The 7,628-nt window shown below is 44.3% G+C and overlaps 1 long non-coding RNA gene across 1 annotated transcript; it reads right to left on the bottom strand.

The window, feature by feature from the left end:
* Positions 1–6,036: 6,036 nt before the first annotated feature.
* Positions 6,037–7,368, bottom strand: LOC131256984 (uncharacterized). Its single transcript, XR_009177043.1, has 3 exons — positions 6,378–7,368; positions 6,226–6,346; positions 6,037–6,107 (listed from the first exon to the last, which is right to left on the bottom strand). It is a non-coding gene; the product is annotated as an uncharacterized LOC131256984 (long non-coding RNA).
* Between the last annotated feature and the right edge of the window lie 260 nt (positions 7,369–7,628).

Below are 7,628 nucleotides of genomic sequence, written 5' to 3'. Positions count from 1 at the left end.
CCAGCAAAGTTGATGGGTGGTCTGGATGTGAAGAGGAGGGACGGTCTGGATATAGCACATAGATCACTGGGGCCCACAGCTGGATGAAATGCATGCAGCATGGGGTCATGCATAAATCACTTAAATCACCATGGATTTCCACCGGTCCAAAACGGACGGTGGATATACATATGCATCACGTGCGGGATCCACATGGATCAACAGATGGTGTGGATATACAGAACATACACCAAGGTGGGTCCCACCTCCACATGTGTCACACGTGTGAAGTAGGTCCCACGTGCATAACAGATGGACGACGTGTGATGAAACACATACATCGCGGTGGCCCACGGAGCCTACTGACGCTGCATAGCAGCTGCGGCTGCTGGCCAAATCAGATAAACTGTTTGGATGTACAGATGAATGGCATGAGATAAAACACACATCATGGTGAGCCCCTCCACCCCACACGTGTAGCTCGTGTGAGGTGGGTCCCACATCCATAAAACGGGCAGACGGTGGATGGGACTCATAAAGCTGGGTGACGTTACCTACAGCGGCTGTTGAGGCACAAAGGCCAATCCATTCTTACATCAGGTGGGTCCCACGTATGGGTCCACCACAACGTTTTCTCTTTTTTTTTTGCCATCGTCATCCAGAACTTCTTTGGTGACCCAAAAGGGCTCCAATGGCAGCCGTTAGACCCACTGTTTTCTGTGATGTGGGCCACCTGAGTCCTAGATCAATCTGATTTTTGGAGTGGATCCATTTAAGGCAGTGGCCCACCCAATGAACGGTGTGGATATCAAATATACATCACGGTGGGGCCCACAGCAGGGGCCGTGGGTCCTTGCCTTTCGCCCGCCCGTGACGCAGCAGCCTCCTCCTGCAGCAGCAGCAGGCGCTGGCTAATGTTTGTATATATATATTTTTTTGAAAAAAGGAATTTTAAACGTTTTTGGTACATGGGGCCCAGATCAGATGAATCTAACCCATCCATTGCATTCCATGTCTCAAGACAAACCAAGCAAGTCCAATTTTCAATATGTTTTGGAGGTGTATAAAGATCAGAGTTCATTTCAACGGTGAAAACTACTGTTTTCTAAGCTATGGCCCGCCAGATAGTCGTATTGACTTCATTTTTCGGCTCAACGCCTAAAATGACTTGGGGAATATAATGGACGGCGTGGATTGGATTGATACATCAATTTGGGGCCTACAGGAGTGGTCCATCCAAAGTTGAAAAATAAAACTGACACCTTTTATTTACTTGTCAGTACACAACACTATCAGTTCACGCTTCACCTCGTGGCATCGTCCAACGTCCCTGGACGGTGGACGGTGGATCACACATATATTTGAGGTGGGCCCCACCACATGTATGATATCAGGGTGGGCCACCAATGGTTGGATGGTGTGGATAATACACACATGACTGGTGGGTCCCATGTCCAGCACCAAAAGAGAAGGAGAGGGAGAAATAGAGAAAAGAATAAAAAGATAGGTGGAAATAGGAGGGACCCCACTACCATGGGCCCCCTCTATACAACATATATATCAAGATGGGTCCCACATATGTGGCCCTCAAATCACAAATCAAGAAATAAAATCACCCACCTCGAGATTTCTTCTTCCTTCTTCCATCAACGCGTTCTATAGCTCCGAAGAACGTTATCCATCGGTTGAGATGAGGCTTTGATGGTAGAGATGAGAGGTAGGAAGGTGGGCCACACATGACATTCTCTCATGGAGGTGGACGTGAGTTGCTTGGGAGGAAAATGAGAGAGAGAGAATGGAAGAGAGAGAGAGAGAGATGGGATGAGTGATGGGGGTGTGTAAGAGATGGGATGGGAAAGTTGACTTTGGGGATGGTGTTGTGTACTTAGGGATGGGATAGGGTACTTGATTTGATGAGTTGTGTACTTTGATTGATTGATGGGATTGATTTGACATTGGTAGAGATTCTCTCGAAGTTCGCAATGCGCGGTGTTTTCCTCGAATTGAACGCAGGCCGACATCTTCTAGCCTGGGTATCGGGTCGGTGCATGAGTCGCGGCGTCGGAACCGTGGCGACGGCGCGGTCGCACTGGTACAAGTCTCGGGTCGAGCCGACTTTGGAATACAAAATACGAATCGGGGTTGCGCGTAACTGCCGATAAAAGGTCGCGGGTCGTCGGAATTCGACCGAAAAGACCGCGGAAGCCTACGGAACGGTACGAGCTAAGACACGGGTCTTACATATATTGTTGAATTCTCTTCCCGCATCGTATAAGTCATTCAAGGACACAATGTGCATCACAAATAAAACCCTGAGTATCGACACCATTATCTCAGCCCTTCAAGGGAATGTCATGAGAAAGCTAAATGGCGGTATGGGGACGTCTTCCCATGCACTATTTACGAGGGGAAGGAATTCTAAACAAGGTATTCAAGCTCTAGATCCAAATATAAGGGTATGGGATCCCGGGATTGGCCAGGTGTGCCAAACAGACACGGGATCCTGATCCCGAGATATAGCAATCCCATGGATCTTAAGATAATCCATTGACATCACCATCATTACCTTTAAATCCCATCTAATCCACCCTAATCACTTCAAAATTGCTTGGGACGTGTTTGGTTCGAGGGATTGAAAGGGATTGGAAGGTTTAATCCTAGGATTGGCCGAGGGTGCGAAACAGACCCGATATAGCAATCCCATAGATCTTGCACCAATCCACTGACGCGGCTATCATTACCTTGAAATCTGTGCAATCCACTCTAATTCTATCCAATCCCATCCAATCTGCCCAGCCAAACAAGCCCTTAAAGTGCTGGAACTGTGGAATGGAAGGACACATGAAGAAGGATTGTAAAAATTCTAACTCTAAGAGAGAAGAATCTGAGGCTTCGTATGTGGAGGCCAATGCTGACACGTCAGATGGATCAAGTGGATGTGATGATGATGTCTTGTCTATCTACGATCAGATGCCCATAGGATGATCGTAGGGGTGAGTGGATTCTAGACACAGGGCCATCCTTCCACATGACTCCTCATCGAAATTGGTTTGCCAGCTACAAGGAGTGTGATGGTAGACAGGTGTTTATGAGCAATGAGATTGCCTGTAATGTTATGGTTGTTGGTACGGTGCGCATCAAGATATTTGATGGTGTGGAGTGTACCTTGACTGATGTTAAGCACGTTTGTGATTTGAAGAAGAATCTGATTTCTCTTGGTATACTTGAGGCAATGGGCTGCAGGTTCATAAGTATTGATGGTGTCCTTAAAGTATCTAAGGGAGCATGGGTAATCATGAAAGCGTAACGACTCAGTAATCTTTACAGGCTGATCAGGAGCACTTTAAAAGGTGAAGTTGCAGTGGCTGTAACGGATTCCAACTCTACACATGTGACATGCTGACCATGACCACATGAGTGGGTAAGACATGAAGGCTGAGACGCGTGGACAGAGATACAGAGCAGGTGAAGCAGTCACATGTGACAAGAATCACACCGCATAAATCGCAAGTTATCGGCAAGGTACATGGTTGACTCCAATATCGCATATGCTCTCGTTATAGACGAGGGGAATCCGTTTACATATAGATGGCTCTAGGTGAGCCTAGTGCTGAGAAGTGGTAGGTGACTATGGATAATGTGATGGACTTGTTGTACCGGATCGATACATGGGAGTTAGCGGAGCTTTCAGTGGGCCGGAAAGTGGTTGGATGCAGGTGGATCTTCAAGAGGATACAACATAGATACAGAGCGAGGCTGATAGCGAAGGATCATCCTCAAAGAGAAGAGATCGACTTCTCAAAGATATTCGCGACAGTGGTATAACAGGTGTTTATTAGATCCGTATTGGCGCTGGTTGCCCAATGTGATCTTGAGCTGGAATGGAAGGATGTGGAGATAGCACTTCTGCATAAGAAATTGGAAGAGTTATTCTACATGAAGCAACTAGATCGGTTCGAAGTTAAAGGGGCAGAGAACAAAGGTTTGTAAGAGGCCGTTGTACGACTTGTCGCCTAGACAATGGTATAAAATTTGATTCCTTCATGATGAGTCATAAATTGTATGTTGATGACATGTATGAAATTAACGTGCTAAAGACTCGGTTAAGTGGGACATTCGAGATGAAGGATCGGAGGGCTGCAAAGATAGTTTTCGGCATTGATATTCATAGAGACTGGAAGGGGAGTAGGCTTTGGTTATCTCAGGCAGAATACCTTAAGTAGGTATTGATCAAGTATGTGATGGACTAGGCAAAACCGATGAGCGTTCCCTATACAACTCTTTGCATGTTTTCCTCAGGATATGTCCCAAAACAGATGAGGAAAAGCAGGATATGTCTCATGAGCCTTATTCGAATGTGGTTGGCAGTGTATGCTATGGTCTATATTAGACCGATTATTTCACAGGCAATCGGTGTTGTGAACAAATACCCCGGCTAGCAATATTGGGATGTGATGATATGGTTACTTTGATACATTCGAGGTACAAAGGTCTACGTCTTACTTTTAAGAAGACAGGAGCAAATGAGATAGGGCATGTGGATTCAAATCTAACAGACATGCTCACTAAGGTTGTTCCTACATAGGAGTTCAAGTTTTGTGTAACTTCTTTCGGCTTGACGATAGCGTAAAAGGAGGACGGAGTGTGCACGAGAAGCGTTGATGAAGCTATGATATGAGATAGAGATAAGAAAAGAGGATAAGGAGCTACACATCTGAAGATTGAAGACATGGTGGAGATTGTTGTAAACAAATGTCTTAAATCTATTAGACAGCGTGGTTCGATGACATCGAACCAGCTTCGATGTCATCGAAGCCAGTTCAAAGACTTCGAAGACAATTGATGCCATCAAGTTTTTTTGCATTTTTTAGCCCCGGTTGCTGGACTGTTTTTGTCATTTAGGTTCGATGTCATGAAAGGTTTTATGCAGATTTTTTTGCGGAAATGCGGATTTTGTGATTTTTGTTTCCTATTCCGGTTCTACTTCCTTCTAAAGCTATATAAAGGTTGTACACGGAACTAGGAGGTATTCTAAGAGGTTCTAAGTATTTCTAAAAGGGTGCTAGGGTTTCTAAAAGGGTTCTAGGGTTTCAAGGGGTGGAAAGAAGGAAAGGTTTAAGGATTGCTCAAGTCGGGTAAGTCTTCCATCTTTGTAATCTGTGCTTTCATAGTTGAATTTCTGTCGCTTTATGCCATGGTTTTTTTCCGTACAGGTTTTCCACGTTAAATCTGTATTCTTTTGTGTTTGCTTAGTGCTCTTGGATTGCTATCCTAGATCCATATCTGTGTGATTCCGCAGACCAAATCCCAATACAAATATCATGAAATTTCATGACAATTTGCATCAGAGTAGATGGATTAATCATGAAATATCATAATATTTGGTGCAACAAACCACACCGTAAATCTTTTAAGAAAAATAAAATAAAAACAGTTGAAAACAATGTTGTTGATTTTCACCTTCATGAAGACGTGAACGTCGGGATCTGGCTTAATATTTGCTGCTTTTTCCCTTCTTGACAACTCCATCAACATATCTGCCTATAGTTTCAGAAACCAGTAACTACTATAATTCAAACTCCACAAGCTCCCTCAACTCATAACTGAAACTGTTCACTTCAACATACCGTAACGGGTCCCGACTCCTTGGCATCGAGCAAGCTGATGTCCTTTGAGGGACGACCTCCTCATCCCATGGCCATTGTAGGTTACTCTTCCAGAAACCTGAAGTTTGAGAAAAACCCAAATCAGCTTTGTATCAAACAGATGAAATATTTCCCAAAAATTTCATTATAACTACAAGTCCGGTGTGCCATGATGAGAAGAAAAAACATAGTATATCTACCTTCAGCTCTTTATCAAGCTTTCCTGCCAAAGCTAATAGCAAAGTGGTCTTCCCTGATCCTGGAGGCCCTAAAAGCAGAGTCATTCTGCAAATTCCACATTTGAATCAATCTCCCATCGACCCAAGAATCCATACTATGAATAGAAACAACAAAACGTGCAAAACCCAGCTTGTAATCAAGCCTTCTTCTCTTACCTGCAAGGCTCTATATTCCGCTAACATGATGAAGGATTGATACTGGTTTCTTTTGGCTCGGAAGAATGTAGAGATAATTCAAGAATCCCTTTGAAAAACAAAAGAGAAAAATCAACAGTCAGTTCATACAGTTGGAGAAGTAGTACTGACAACCCAAACAAGCATTTTCATTGATTCTAATTTGGAGATTTATGTATATGAATTACCTCGGGTATATTAAAGGTGAAATTGAGGACGGTCGGTAAACCTCTGCTACCGACGTAGGCTTCTGCTCCAATATTCAAATTCTCGTAGCGGACTTCAATGGTTGGCACCTCAATTCCAACTCTGTTAGCAGAAATAGAATAGAAGAGCTTACCTATCGATTCGGTTCTTCAGCTTCAAAAGGAACTTCTCATTGTCCTCCTCGGCGACTCTAACCAATCTCTCCAACACGGTCTTCTTCTCTTGAAACCCGAGATGCTGAATGTCGACTTCCTTGTGCTCCTCACCAGAGACTCCACTCAGTATCCCTTTCCTAATTCGATCGTACGTCGGAGCTTCTCGAGAGCCGCCCACTTCAGAGCTTCTTCGTCATCTTCCTCACGAGAAGACTGCGAGAAAACACTATCGACAGTGGTGTTCCTCCACATCGAAGAGCCATTCCGCCGCAAACTTCCCACTCTATAAAGGTTCGTATTGTCCATTGAAATTCCCAACAAAAACCCACCAAAACTAAGAATTTCTAATGCGCAGAGCCTCAGCTACTGATTTCTAGAGCTCGAAAACCACAGAAAGAGAGACGGTTTTTTTTTTTCCCCGAACAAAACCAACAAAAACCCAGAAATATTATTCAAGCCTGAGTACAGGAAACTTGAGTTTACAATGTATAGAGCTTGAAAAACACAGAATGAAAGACGAGTTTTTCTTCTCAAACAAAACCCACCAAAACCCAGAAAGGATTACCAAATCTCAATGCAAGAGAGATGAAATCCAAATGACTATGGATTGGGAAAGGACATGGTTTTTCTCTGTTTTTTTTTTTTTCCCAGTAGCAGGGCGTTTTGAAAGGAGGATATGAGAAGGGTGATGGGTTTGGAGTGAGAAGGGACAGTATTTAAATGCGTTGAGGGTTGCTTTTGCTTTGATTTTGATGATTTTACTAGACGGGATAGAATCAACAGAGAGAAGACGGTGTTCGCGCGGGTAGCATGGAGAGGAGGCTACCTCCACTCGTGTCATCCCGCCACATAACAGATCTGAAGGGTTCATTAGGTTAGACCACCGTTAAAATTCCATGGGCTAAAATATCAGGTGGACCCACCTCTATCCACTGGCCTAAATTCTTATGTCGAATCATCAATTCCTCCTAACCACATATTTGTATTATACGCGTGGGTCCTCCTGGTATCCCATGGACCGGACTGAACTGAAAACACGGCATTTGTACGGTGGGTCCCACGTGATGAATCCATCGGATCTCATACACGTGAGTACATTAGCACGTGTATGAAGAGACAGCCTCTCCTCATGCCACACGCGCGAGTCTAGTTGGATTGTTTCAATTAAAGGACTGCAGCCCTGGTGCGTTGGGACGCAGTTTCGGTGGATACGGTCCCTAACCGTGAAA

This window comes from Magnolia sinica, chromosome 1 (assembly GCF_029962835.1).
Source record: "Magnolia sinica isolate HGM2019 chromosome 1, MsV1, whole genome shotgun sequence".
Classification (NCBI taxonomy): Eukaryota; Viridiplantae; Streptophyta; class Magnoliopsida; order Magnoliales; family Magnoliaceae; genus Magnolia; species Magnolia sinica.
This window is presented reverse-complemented; position numbering and strand designations above follow the sequence as displayed.